This window comes from Phoca vitulina, unplaced genomic scaffold (genome assembly GCF_004348235.1).
Source record: "Phoca vitulina isolate PV1807 unplaced genomic scaffold, GSC_HSeal_1.0 scaffold11, whole genome shotgun sequence".
Taxonomy (NCBI): Eukaryota; Metazoa; Chordata; class Mammalia; order Carnivora; family Phocidae; genus Phoca; species Phoca vitulina.
In genome coordinates this window covers 12857655-12870477 of record NW_022589714.1, presented here as the reverse complement: position 1 = coordinate 12870477, position 12823 = coordinate 12857655, and the positions used below count along the sequence as shown (strand labels likewise).

At 36.5% G+C, this 12823-nt stretch overlaps 1 pseudogene; it reads left to right on the top strand.

The window, feature by feature from the left end:
* Positions 1–12290, top strand: part of LOC116635756 — a 54237-nt pseudogene extending 41947 nt beyond the window's left edge.
* The last annotated feature ends 533 nt before the right edge of the window (positions 12291–12823 follow it).

The following is a 12823-nucleotide window of genomic DNA, read 5'->3' as shown; positions in this document are numbered from 1 at the left end:
GGGGAGAGCAGAGGGAGAGAGAGACTCTTAATGGATCCTGACATGGGGCTGATCTCACGACCCTGAGATTATGACCTAAACCGAAATCAGAAGTCCCAGGCTTAACCAACTGAGCCACCCAGGCGCCCCTACCTGTGTTTGTAAAGTGATAAAGCCACTGAGTTTATGATGACTTACCTCTCATTTCAAAAAAAGTGCTTCCCCCAAATTCTGAGGATTATGTAGCCTTACTTTCCCAGTGTTTTAATCATCTCTCTCTCCCACCATTTTATTTATTCTCTTTCTACCATAGGAACAGCAGGCCCCATTTCTAACTGTGTAGGAATTGGAGGCCCACATCAAGCTGTGTGACATGCTTGAATGACAAAGTAATGGAGTGATCCCAGGGACTCTGGAGTCATGGCAGATATTTATTGCTTAGCAACCCCAACTGATGTCAAGAGTTTTGCTAAATGCAGATGGTAAGTAGGACTGTTGAAAATCAAAATTGCTTTGCTCTAATTCTTTTAAATTGTTTTTAATAAAAAATATTAATTAATTTACCCATTTATTTGTTTTATTGATTGATATAACAACTTTCTGGCCAAGCACTAAAGTGGCAATTACAATTGCTGATCACACTAAAGGGCCATAGAAATACAAAACTTAAGAGAAGAGAACTCCCACAACTTCTCCTAGAGGATAATCATCTACTTTTCTGAATTGATATTCAAGTGCATTTCTCTAAACATTGTTGCTACTCAGAGTCTAGGAAAGTAACAAATGACGGCAGAGTCTTTGGAAACACATTGAAAATAATGGCATATTACTTAAAAACTATCATTTATCAACAGTGTAATACAGTCCAGATACCATATTTACTATTACATGTTTGAGGCCTTTCTTTGCAGAAAAAGTAAGTAACTGATTGTATTCTCATTCATGCTAAGTAGAGTCTCACAGGCTCTTTAATTAATTTTAAATATGCTGTAGGGAGCCAAATATAAAATATGAAGCATTTCTTTAAATCAAAAGTATGTATCCAGTTTATGTCACTATAAAAATCATACCTGCTGTTACCAGGAATTACTACTGTGAAAACATGCTTTACAGGTTTCCACATAGATATAACCAATAATAAAAACTGAAAAGAAGAGCTTATTGACATTTTGGATATAGCTCCTTAAAATGAAAGCCCAGTATGAGGATAGTATTCCTTTCCCAATCATAAACATGGGCATTTTTTTTTCTAGCTAGCAGGATGCCAACATTAGGAAAACAATAGACAACTCTCTCAGTAGTCATCCATATGGTATAGGCCAGAAGTAAAGGGAGACATTTTATCTCACAAATTAGCTAGATCCTAATGATCCTCAATGCTCAATTAACAAAAAATGATTTATTAAAAAATTAGATGCAACACTTTTAGAGAAAGAAGCAAATGAAAATAAGACCAGATTTTCAGGAGGTTTTCTTTCCTTTTTTTCCTTATTTAACTATTTATGTGTTTGTTTGTTTGCTGAGATTTTCAATTTTTTTCTGAGTCAGTTTCAGTAGTTTGGGTGTCTTTCCAAGAATTTGTCCATTTCATCTAGGTTATCTAATTGCTGATATAAAATTGTTCTCATATTCCTTCATAATTTGTTTTACTCCTGTAAAACCATAACATTCCCTTTTTCATTCCTGATTTTATTAATATGAGTCTTCTTTATTTCTTGATTATTTTGCTAAAAGTTGTCAATTGTATTGATCTTTTCAAAGAACCAACTTGTGATTTCATTATTTTCTCTATTGTTTTCTATTCTTTATTTCATTTATTTTTACTTTAGTTTTCATTTTTTCTTCTTTTTGTTCTAGATTGTTTTATTTTTCTAGTCTTATAGTGGAAGGTTAAGTTATTAAATTGACATCTTTTTTCCTTTTTATTTTATTTTTTTTGGGGGGGGGACAGAGGGAGAGGCAGAAAGAGAGAATCCCAAGGAGGCTCCATGCTCAGTGCTGAGACCGATGTAAAGTTTGATCTCACAACCCTGAGATCATGACCTGAGCTGAAATCAAGAGTCAGATGTTTAACCAACTGAAGCACCCAGGTGCCCCTTTCTTCCTTTTTGATTTAAGCATCATAGCTACAAATTTCCCTGTAAGCACTATTTTATCTGCATTTCATTAAGTTTCAATATGTTGTGTTTACAATGTCATTTATCTCAAAGCATTTTCTAATTTCTCTTATGATTTCTTTGATCCACTGGTTATATATGAATTTTCACATATTTGTGAATTTGCCAAATTTCTTCTGTTATTAGCTTCCAATTTTATTCAATGTGATCAGAGAACATACTCTGTATCACTTAACATTTAGGGGGATATGGTCTATCCTGGAAAATGTTCCATGTGCACTTAAGAAGAATGTGTATTCTTCTGTTGTTGGATAGAATATTCTATAAATATCTGTTAGGTCTAGCTGGTGTAGAGTGTTGTTCAAGTCTTCTCTTTCTTTACTGATCTTCTGTTTTATCAAATACTGAAAGTGAGTTTTGAAGTCTTCTATTGTTGTTGAACAGTCTATTTCCACTTTCAATTCTGTCAGTTTTGTTTCATACACTTTGGGTCCTGATATTAGCATATATGTTTATAGTTATATCTTCTTGATGGCTTGACCCTTTCATTATTACAAAATGTCCTTCCTAGTAACAATTTTTGTCTTAAAGTCTACTTTGTCTGCTATTGGTAGAGCTACTCTCACTCCCTTTTGGTTACTGATTTCAAGGTATGTCTTTTTCCATACTTTTATTTTTAACATATTTGTGTCTTTGAACCTAAATGTGTCTCTTGTACACAGCATACATTTGGATCATTTTTTTAATCTATTATACTAATCTCTTTATTTTAGTGTGGGATATTTGATACATTTACACTTAATGTAATTACTAATAAATTAGGATTTATGTCTATGATTTTGCTACTTATTTCTATATGTCTTATATCTTGTTCATTCTTCTGTTTTTCCACTACTACATTCTTTTGTGTTAAGTAGGCATTTTCTAGTGTACAATTCCCTTGTTGTTTCTTTAACTATATATTTTTAGTTATTTTTTTAGTGGTTGCCTTGGGTATTATAATTAATATTTTAACTTAAAAACAATCTAGTTCAGAATAATACCAGCTTTATTACAGTAGTATATAAAAATTTTGCTCCTATGCAGTCCATTCCCATCCCGCTCCTTTGTGCTTTTATTGTCATACAAATTATATCTTTCTATGCTGTATACGACTATCAACAGATTTATAATTATTGCTTTATGCAGTTTTATTTTTTTTATTATTTTTTTAAAGATTTTTATTTATTTGACAGAGAGAGAGACAGCCAGAGAGGGAACACAAGCAGGGGGAGCGGGAGAGGGAGAAGCAGGCTTCCTGCAGAGCAGGGAGCCCAATGCAGGGCTTGATCCCAGGACCCTGGGATCATGACCTTAACTGAAGGCAGCCAGTTAACAACTGAGCCACCCAGGTGCCCCTATTCAGTTGTATTTTAAATTGGTTATAAAAGACAGAGAACAAACTGATGGTTGCCAGAGGAGAGGGGGTGGGAGATGGGAAAAATGGGTGAAAGGACATGGGAGATATAGGCATCCAGTTATAGAATGAATGTCTTGGGAATAAAAGGCACAGCATAGGGAATATAGTCAATGATATTGTAATAGCATTGTATGATGTCAGATGGTAGCTACACTTGTAATGAGCATAGCATAATATATTGAGCAGTTGAATCACTATGTTGTACTTTTGAAACTAATGTAACAATGTGTGCCAACTATACTCAAGTAAACAAAATTAAATAAATTAGTTATAAAAGAAAACTTCTAAACAAAAATACATTTACACTGTTTGTTTGTTCGTTTGTTTTTAATTTACTTAGGTAGCTACTATTACCAGTACTCTTTATTTCATCTTTTGGACTTGAGTTACTATCTAATGTTTTTTCATTTGATATTGAAGGAAACCCTTTATGATTTCTTATAGGGGAAGTCTGATAGTAATGAATGATCTCAGTTTTGTTTATCTATAAATGTCTTAATTTCTCCTTCATTTTTGAAGGATAGTTTTGCTAAAGATAGTTTTGAATTAACTGTCTTTTTTTCCCAGCACTTTGAATGTATCCTCATACTGCCATCTGACTTTCATTGTTTCAGATGGGAAATTGACTATTAATCTTATTAGGACTCTCTTGCACCTAATTAGATATTTCTCTCTTTCTATTCTCAATATTTTCTCTTTGTCTTTGGTCATTGACAGTTTGATTATAATTTGTCTATGGTATGGATCTCTTTGAGTTCTCCTACTTGGAGTTCATTGAGCTTCTTAGACATGTCAATAAACTTTTTCATCAAATTTGAGAAGTTTTTAGCCATAATTTCTTCAAATATTCTTACTTCATCTTTCTCTCTTCATACCTCTGGAAATACCATTATGCATATATTGATATGTTTGGTAGTGTTCCACTGATCTTGAGAATCTCTTCATTTTACTTTATTCTTTTGCCTTTCTGTTTCTAAAACTGGACAATTTCAATTGATTTACCTTCAAGTTTACTGGTTGTTTCTTCTTCCTGTTCAAATCTACTGTCAAGCCTCTCTAGTGAATTTTTTATTTCAGTTTTTGTACTTTTTAACTATAGTACTATTTTTTTTATTAATTTCTATCTTTTTATTTCTATTTTCTATTTAGTGAGACAGCATTCTCAAACTTTCCTTTAATTCTTTAGACATTCTTTCCTTTAGTTATTTGAGCATTTTTTAAATAGCTGATTTAAAGTACTTGTGTCAACAAATAAAGTATCAACATCTGGGCTTCCACAGGGACAGTTCTATGTATGGCCCATACTTTCATATTTCTTTGTATATCTCATAACTTTTTGTTGAAATTCAGACACTTTAAATAATATAATGCAACAACTTAGGAAATCAAATTATCCCCTGTCCCCAGGGTTTGTTGATGTTGCTGTTTGTTATTGCTGCTGTTATTGACCTTTCTGCACTAATTCTATAAAGTCTATATTCTTTGTCATGTCACTAAAGTTTCTGCTTCATTCTGTTAGTAGTCAGCTAATAATTGGACAGAGATTTCCTTAAATTCATGGAAACAATAACTCTCCCAATCTCTGCTGAGGGGCTATGTGTGTATTTGAGGCTGTCCTCAACACTAAGCTAGGTAGTTTACAACCAACCCTATCTTAGCCTTTGCTTTTGGCATACACAGAGCCTTAAGGTAAGCCAGAGATGAGGTCTGCTGTGGTCTGAATATTTGTGTACCCCCTCTAAAATTCACATGTTGAAATCCCAACCTCCAAAGTGATATTATTAAGACTTGGGGCCTTTGGGAGATGATTAGGTCACATAGGCAGAGCCCTCATAAATGGAATTAGCATTTCTATAAAACTTCTTTTTCTGGGAGAGATCCCTTGCCCCTTCCATTATGTGAGGATGCAGTGAGATGGTGCCATCTATGAGGAAGTGGGCCTTCATCAGACACTGTATCTGTGGGGGCCATCATCTTGAACTTCCCAGATTTTAGAACTGTGGGAAATAAATGTTTGTTGTTTATAAGCCATTCAGTTTATGGTATTTGTATTATAGCAGTCCAAACAAACTAAGACAAGTGTTTAGGTGCTTCTCAGGTTTTCTGTTAACATATATACATCCCTTGGTGTATGAACAGCCCTAAGCATGCATGTGACCTCTCAGATCCCCAGAAATACGTCAGGTCTTTTCAAAGCCCCCTATGGACATTTCATTTTCCAGATTTTTTAAAAGTTATTTAGTTAGCCTATTGTTTGCTCCAACTGTTAACAATAATCTTGGGCAATCAAAATATTTAATTGTCTCTAATTGTTTTTGACAGATGCCCCAAGGAAAAGGCTATTCTCACTAGGTGAGCTCCAAGTCAGATCAAGTAAAAACAGCCTTGTGAGCAAGAAACATCTGACAGGTAAAATAATGATAATTTTCTGGGAATAGGTCTTTGGAGGAGCTCCAACCCCACTGTGCACTTCCAAATGCTGCCGGGCTGTTGGTTTTCACCATGATTATGGGCTATTTTTTCTTAAGGTTACTTTAGATCTTGGCAGGAGGACATGGGAATAGGGAAAGTTAAAATGTCATAATAATTACTCTTTTTAGTGCAATTCAGCTGTTTTTACAGACTCTCTCAAGCCTTTGGTTAATTTCTAGAGTTCTGTAAAAAATTGTAACAATTACTGCCATTATTCTCATTTTATGGAAGGGAGACTATTCAGAGGTCCTTCCTCCACCATTTTTGCTGACATTGTTTCATTTCGTTTAGATTTATTCTGTTTTGTCATGTTTTCATGCACAACATAAAATTATACAAACTTCAGTGTGCCTGGGTGGCTCAGTCACTTGAGCATCTGACTCTTAATTTTGGCTCAGGTCATGATCTGAGAGTCATGGGATTGGGCCCTGTGCCAGGCCCTGCTCTCAGCACAGAGTCTGCTTGGGATTCTCTCTCTCCCTTTCCCTCTGCCCCTCCCCCTGTTTGTGCTCTCTCTCTCTCAAATAAATAAATAAAATCTTTTTTAAAAAATTAAACTTCAGTTTACTCTGCTGCTAAGATCTATTCTGCAACTACACAGAACAATAATAATTATCACAATAGCTAATATTTATTAAGGTCTTAGCATGTACCATGCATAGTTGTAAATCTTTTTTATGTAGTAAATCTTTTAGAACAGCAATTCAACAGGTTAAGGTATTTTTAGTATCCTTTTTTTACGAATGTAGAAACCAAAACACAGGTAACTTGCCCATCAACACACAGCAAGTGGTAGTCCAGAATTCAGGAATAGGATCTATACTCTAGGAACTACAGAACACTCATGAAAGAAATTGAAGAAGACACAAAAAGATGGAAAAATATTCCATGCTCATGGATCAGAAGAATAAACATTGTTAAAATGTCTATTCTTACCCAGAGAAATCTATACCTTCAACGCCATCCCAATCAAAATTCCAATGACATTTTTCAAAGTGCTGGAACAAACAATCCTAAAATTTGTATGGAATCAGAAAAGACCCTGAATCGCCAAGGAAATGTTGAAAAAGAAAAACAAAGCTGGGGGCATCACGTTGCCCGATTTCAAGCTATATTACAAAGCTGTGATCACCAAGACAGCATGGTACTGGCACAAAAACAGACATATAGACCAATGGAACAGAATAGAGAACCCAGATATGGACCCTCAACTCTATGGTCAAATAATCTTTGACAAAGCAGGAAAAAACATGCAATGGAAAAAAGACAGTCTCTTCAATAAATGGTGCTGGGAAAATTGGACAGCTATATACAGAAGAATGAAACTCGACCATTCTCTAACGCCATACACAAAGATAAACTCAGAATGGATGAAAGACCTCAATGTGAGACAGGAATCCATCAAAATCCTAGAGGAGAACATAGGCAGTAACCTCTTTGACATCGCCCACAGCAACTTCTTTCAAGATACATCTCCAAAAGCTAGTGAAACAAAAGCAAAAATGAACTTTTGGGACTTCATCAAGATAAAAAGCTTCTGCACAGCAAAGGAAACAGTCAACAAAACAAAGAGGCAACCCACAGAATGGGAGAAGATATTTGCAAATGACACCACAGACAAAGGGCTGATATCCAAGATCTATAAAGAACTTCTCAAACTCAACACCCAAAAAACAAATAATCAAGTCAAAAAATGGGCAGAAGATATGAAAAGACACTTCTCTGAAGAAGACATACAAATGGCTAACAGACACATGAAAAAGTGTTCATCATCATTAGCCACCAGGGAAATCCAAATCAAAACCACACTGAGATACCACCTTACACCAGTTAGAATGGCAAAAATGGACAGGGCAAGAAACAACAAATGTTGGAGAGGTTGTGGAGAAAGGGGAACCCTCTTACACTGTTGGTGGGAATGCAAGTTGGTACAGCCACTTTGGAAAACAGTGTGGAGGTGCCTCAAAAAATTAAAATTAGAGCTACCCTATGACCCAGCAATTGCACTCCTGGGTATTTACCCCAAAGACACAGATGTAGTGAAAAGAAGGGCCATAGGCACCCCAATGTTCATAGCAGCAATGTCTGCAATATCCAAACTGTGGAAAGAGCCGAGATGCCCTTCAACAGATGAATGGATAAAGAAGATGTGGTCCATATATACAATGGAATATTACTCAGCCATCAGAAAGGATGAATACCCAACTTTTACATCAACGTGGATGGGACTGGAGGAGATTATGCTAAGTGAAATAAGTAAAGCAGAGAAAGTGAATTATCATATGGTTTCACTTATTTGTGGAACATAAGGAATAGCATGGAGGACATTAGGAGAAGGAAGAGAAAAATGAAGGGAGGGAAATCGGAGGGAGAGATGAACCATGAGAGACTATGGACTCTGAGAAACAAACAGGGTTTTAGAGGGGAGGGGGGAGGGGGGATTGGTTGGCCCGGTGATGGGTATTAAGGAGGGCACATACTGCATGGAGCACTGGGTGTTATACAAAAACAATGGATCATGGATCACCACATCAAAAACTAATGATGTATTGTATGGTGGCTAACATAACATAATAAAATTTTTTAAAAAAGTACATGTTCTTATGCATGCCACACTACAAACTAAAAAATGAAGCTTGGAAAAATGCCTAAGTAAAGATATCAGGCTTCTCTATACACAATAGTTTTTTTGTTTTTGTTTTTGTTTTTGTTTTTGTTTTGGTCTTTTCTTAGAAGACTAATACAAAGGGAGAGGAAACTTCTTCTTTTATTTAGAAGTGGGTTTGGGGGCGCCTGGGTGGCTCAGTTGGTTAAGCGACTGCCTTCGGCTCAGGTCATGATCCTGGAGTCCCTGGATCGAGTCCCACATCGGGCTCCCTGCTCGGCAGGGAGTCTGCTTCGTCCTCTGACCCTATCCCCTCTCATGTGTTCTCTCTCTCTCATTCTCTCTCTCCCTCAAATAAATAAATAAAATCTTTAAAAAAAAAAAAAAGAAGTGGGTTTGGGCAACTACTCTCACATATATTTATAAAAGGAAATTTCTAGACTACCTTTAAGAAATCAGTGCATCAGTAGAGCAATGAGTTAGGGCATACCTGGTTACCACAACAATGTGTAGTACCATTTTGTCTACTAATGCATCAGTATTTGGAAGTAGCTACAGAATAAGGAGACTACAACCCCTCGCTTTTCATGTTACTGATTGTTTATTCTCAGATTTTCAATTTGATTCTTTTAACAGTTTTATGACATATAATCTACTCTTTCTGATAATGAAATAGAAACTCTAATAGGTTAAGTAAATTCTTGAAAACAAAACATTCTGTTTTTACTATGTGTCAGGAAATGTTCCATGCACCTTAAATTTATTAACATTTTCCCCCTCACAACAATCCTGTGAGACAAGTATTATTGAATTATTCCCATTTTACAGATGAAAAACCTGAGACAGAGAGAGGTTAAGTAATTTGCCCAAGGTCAGTGGTAGAGCTAAGATTTGAATGCTAGGGATTCTAGTCATAGAGATTGAAATATTACCACAATAAAATATATAAGATTGCAAGACCACTTCTTTAGTACCACAAAATGCCACATATAAAATGTCAGAATATTTAGCTGTAAAATAAAAATTACAATCCAAAAAATTAGTTTTGTGTCAGTATATGCTTTAATCCTATCTTGATTGGGTGATGTACTTTACACTGAATTAAGAAAATGCCATAGGGACCCAGCAGGTTCCATTGAGCTGCCCCGTTCACTAGCACAGGAACAGAGACACTGGTTGAGGGCAGCAAACCTTGGTGCCAGGTCTTGGCTATAGTTTTCCATAAAATCCAAACCACTCACAGTGGTGCAACCAATTTCCAGGACAAACTGTCAAATAGCAAAAGTGCAGCAAGACCCTCCCCCCAGAGGATCAGCATGGGTCTGCACTGTGGAGATCTCTAAAATTTAGAGCTTTGAAACCCAGCCACATGTCTGCAATAAAACACAGGAGTACTGTGCTGCCTGGCAGATGAATAGCTCATTTGCAGGCATGGTGAAGGCAAGGATCTGGTGGAAGCCAGGGACACAACAGGGGTGATTGTTTGCTCTTCTGTGAGGTCTTCCTGAAGAGTGGCAGTACAAACTCCTCAATCCAGAGACAAGACAGCTGGATGATGCCATTCCCCCCACCCCCATCATCACTGACCAATCTCAGTGAGCAAAACAGCACCATCCGTTGGAGGCTGCAGCCACTTACACAAAGCCACATCCCCCTGCACCTTGCAGGTTCATCTCCACTAGGGCAAGTCAGCCTGAGAATCAGTGCAGCAGACCCCACCCCCAGAAGACCAGTCCAAACCCCTTCCATGCACCAAGACTACTGACCATAGAGTTCTACAATCAAAGCTTCAACTTGAGGGGAAATAGGATTTAGCCTTTTTTCTTTTCTTTTTTTTTTGGACCTCTTCCTAATATAGCCATTACTCAGGAGGTGGAATGCAACAGGCTTTCCTAACAAAAAACAGTGACCCAGATAAAATGACAAGACAGAGGAATTCACCCCAAAAGAAAAAACAAGAAGTCACAGGTAGGCATTTAATCAATACAGATACAAGTAAGGTGTCTGAACCAGAATTTAAAACAATAATCATAAGGATAGTAGCTGAGCTTGAGAAAAGCATACGAGACACTAGAGAATCCCTTACTGCAGAGATAAAAGTACTAAAAACTAGTCAGGCTGAAAAAAAAATGCTATAACTGAGTGGTAAAACCAAATTGGATGCAATAACAACAAGAATGGACAAAGCAGAGGAATGAATCAGTGGTATAGAAGATAAAATTATGGAAAATAATGAAGCTAAAAAAAGGGAAAGAGAAGAATTGGATCATGAATGTAGACTTAGGGAACTCACTGACTCCTTAAAATGTAATAATATTTGTATCATAGAAGTCCCAGAAGAAGAGAAAGAAAAAGGATCAGAAGGTTTATTTGAGGAAATTATAGCTAAAACTTCCTCAATCTGGGGAAGGAAACAGACATTGAAATCCAAGCACAGAGAACTCTCATTAAATTCAACAAAAGCCAGCCATTACCAAGACATATCATAGTTGAATTCACAAAATACATAGACAAGGAAAGAATCCTGAAAGCAGAAAGGGAAAAAAGTCCTTAACCTACAAGAGAAGACAAATTATGAACATAGCAGATCTGTCTACAGAAATCTGGCAGGCCAGAAGACAGTGGCAGGAAATATTCAACATGCTGAATGGGAAAAATACACAGCCAAGAATACTTTATCAACAAGGCTGTCATTCAGAACAGGAGGAGAGATAAATAGTATTTCCCAGATAAACAAAAGCCAGCCCTGCAAGAAATATTAAAGGGGACTCTTTGAGTGGGAAAGAAAGACCAAAAGCAACAGACTAGAAAGGAACAGGGAAGATCACCAGAAACAACAAATTTACAGGTAACACAATGGCACTTAATTCATATCTATCAATAATCATTCTGAATGTAAATGGACTAAATGTTCCAAGCAAAACACATAGAGGATCAGAATGGATTAAAAAAACAAGACCCATCTATGTGCTGCCTACAAGAGAATTATTTTAGACCTAAAGACATCTCCAGATTGAAAGTGAGGGGATAGAGCTTCATCCTTGTGCACCATAAGCAGCACAGGCACCAACCTTTGTATTGACCAAAAGATTTACAAAGAACTATGGAAGACAGGAATGTTTGAACACATGTATCTGCAGAGAGAAGGAGATGAACACAGTGTTGAAGTGCATTTGCCTTATACCGCTAAAGCCATGGGAAGCCATAAGGATGAGTTTACATTATTCCTGTACTGGTTGGAGTTCTGAGTGAATCAAAAGAACAGGAATTTGAAAAACTCTTCAGTAAGTATCTAGTGGATCCTAGTAATTTCTTTGTTGTTTCTTCTGATTTCTGCCATTGGGGTCAAAGTTTCCATTACAGTTACTATGATGATTCCCAGGGGAAGATTTATAGATCCGTTGACCATCTAGATAAAATGGATGTGAGTATTATAGAACAACTTGACCCTGTATCTTTTAGAAATTACTTGAAGAAATACCATAATCCTATATGTGGAAGACATCCCATTGGGGTGTTATTAAATGCTATCACAGAGCTCCAGAAGAATAGAATGAATATGAGCTTTTCCTTTTTGAATTATGCCCAGTCAAACCAGTGTAGAAACTGGCAAGACAGTCCAGTGAGTTATGCAGTGGGAGCACTCACGGTCCACTGAAGCTCTGAATCCTCAGGGATGGAAAAAGGACAGTCTCTTCAACAAATGGTGTTGGGAAACTGGATAGCAACATGCAGAAGAATGAAACTGGACCACTTTTTTACACCATACATAAAAATTAATTCAAAACGGATGAAAGACCTAAATGCAACATAGGAAACCATCAAAATCCTAGAGGAGAACACAGGCGGCAACCTCTTTGACATCAGCTGTAGCAACTTTTTTTTTAGATATGTCTCCTGAGGCAAGGGAAACAAAAGCAAAAATGAACTATTAGGACTTGATCAAGATAGAAAACTTCTGCACAGCAAAGGAAATAGTTGACAAAACCAAAAGACAACCAACAGAATGGCAGGAGGTATTTGCAAATGACATATCTGATAAAGGGTTAATATCCAAAATCTATAAAGAACTTATCAAACTCAACACACAAAAACCAAATAATCCAGGTAAGAAATGGGCAGAGACATAAATAGATATTTTCCCAAAGACATCCAAATGACTAACAGACACATGAAAAGTTGGTCAACATC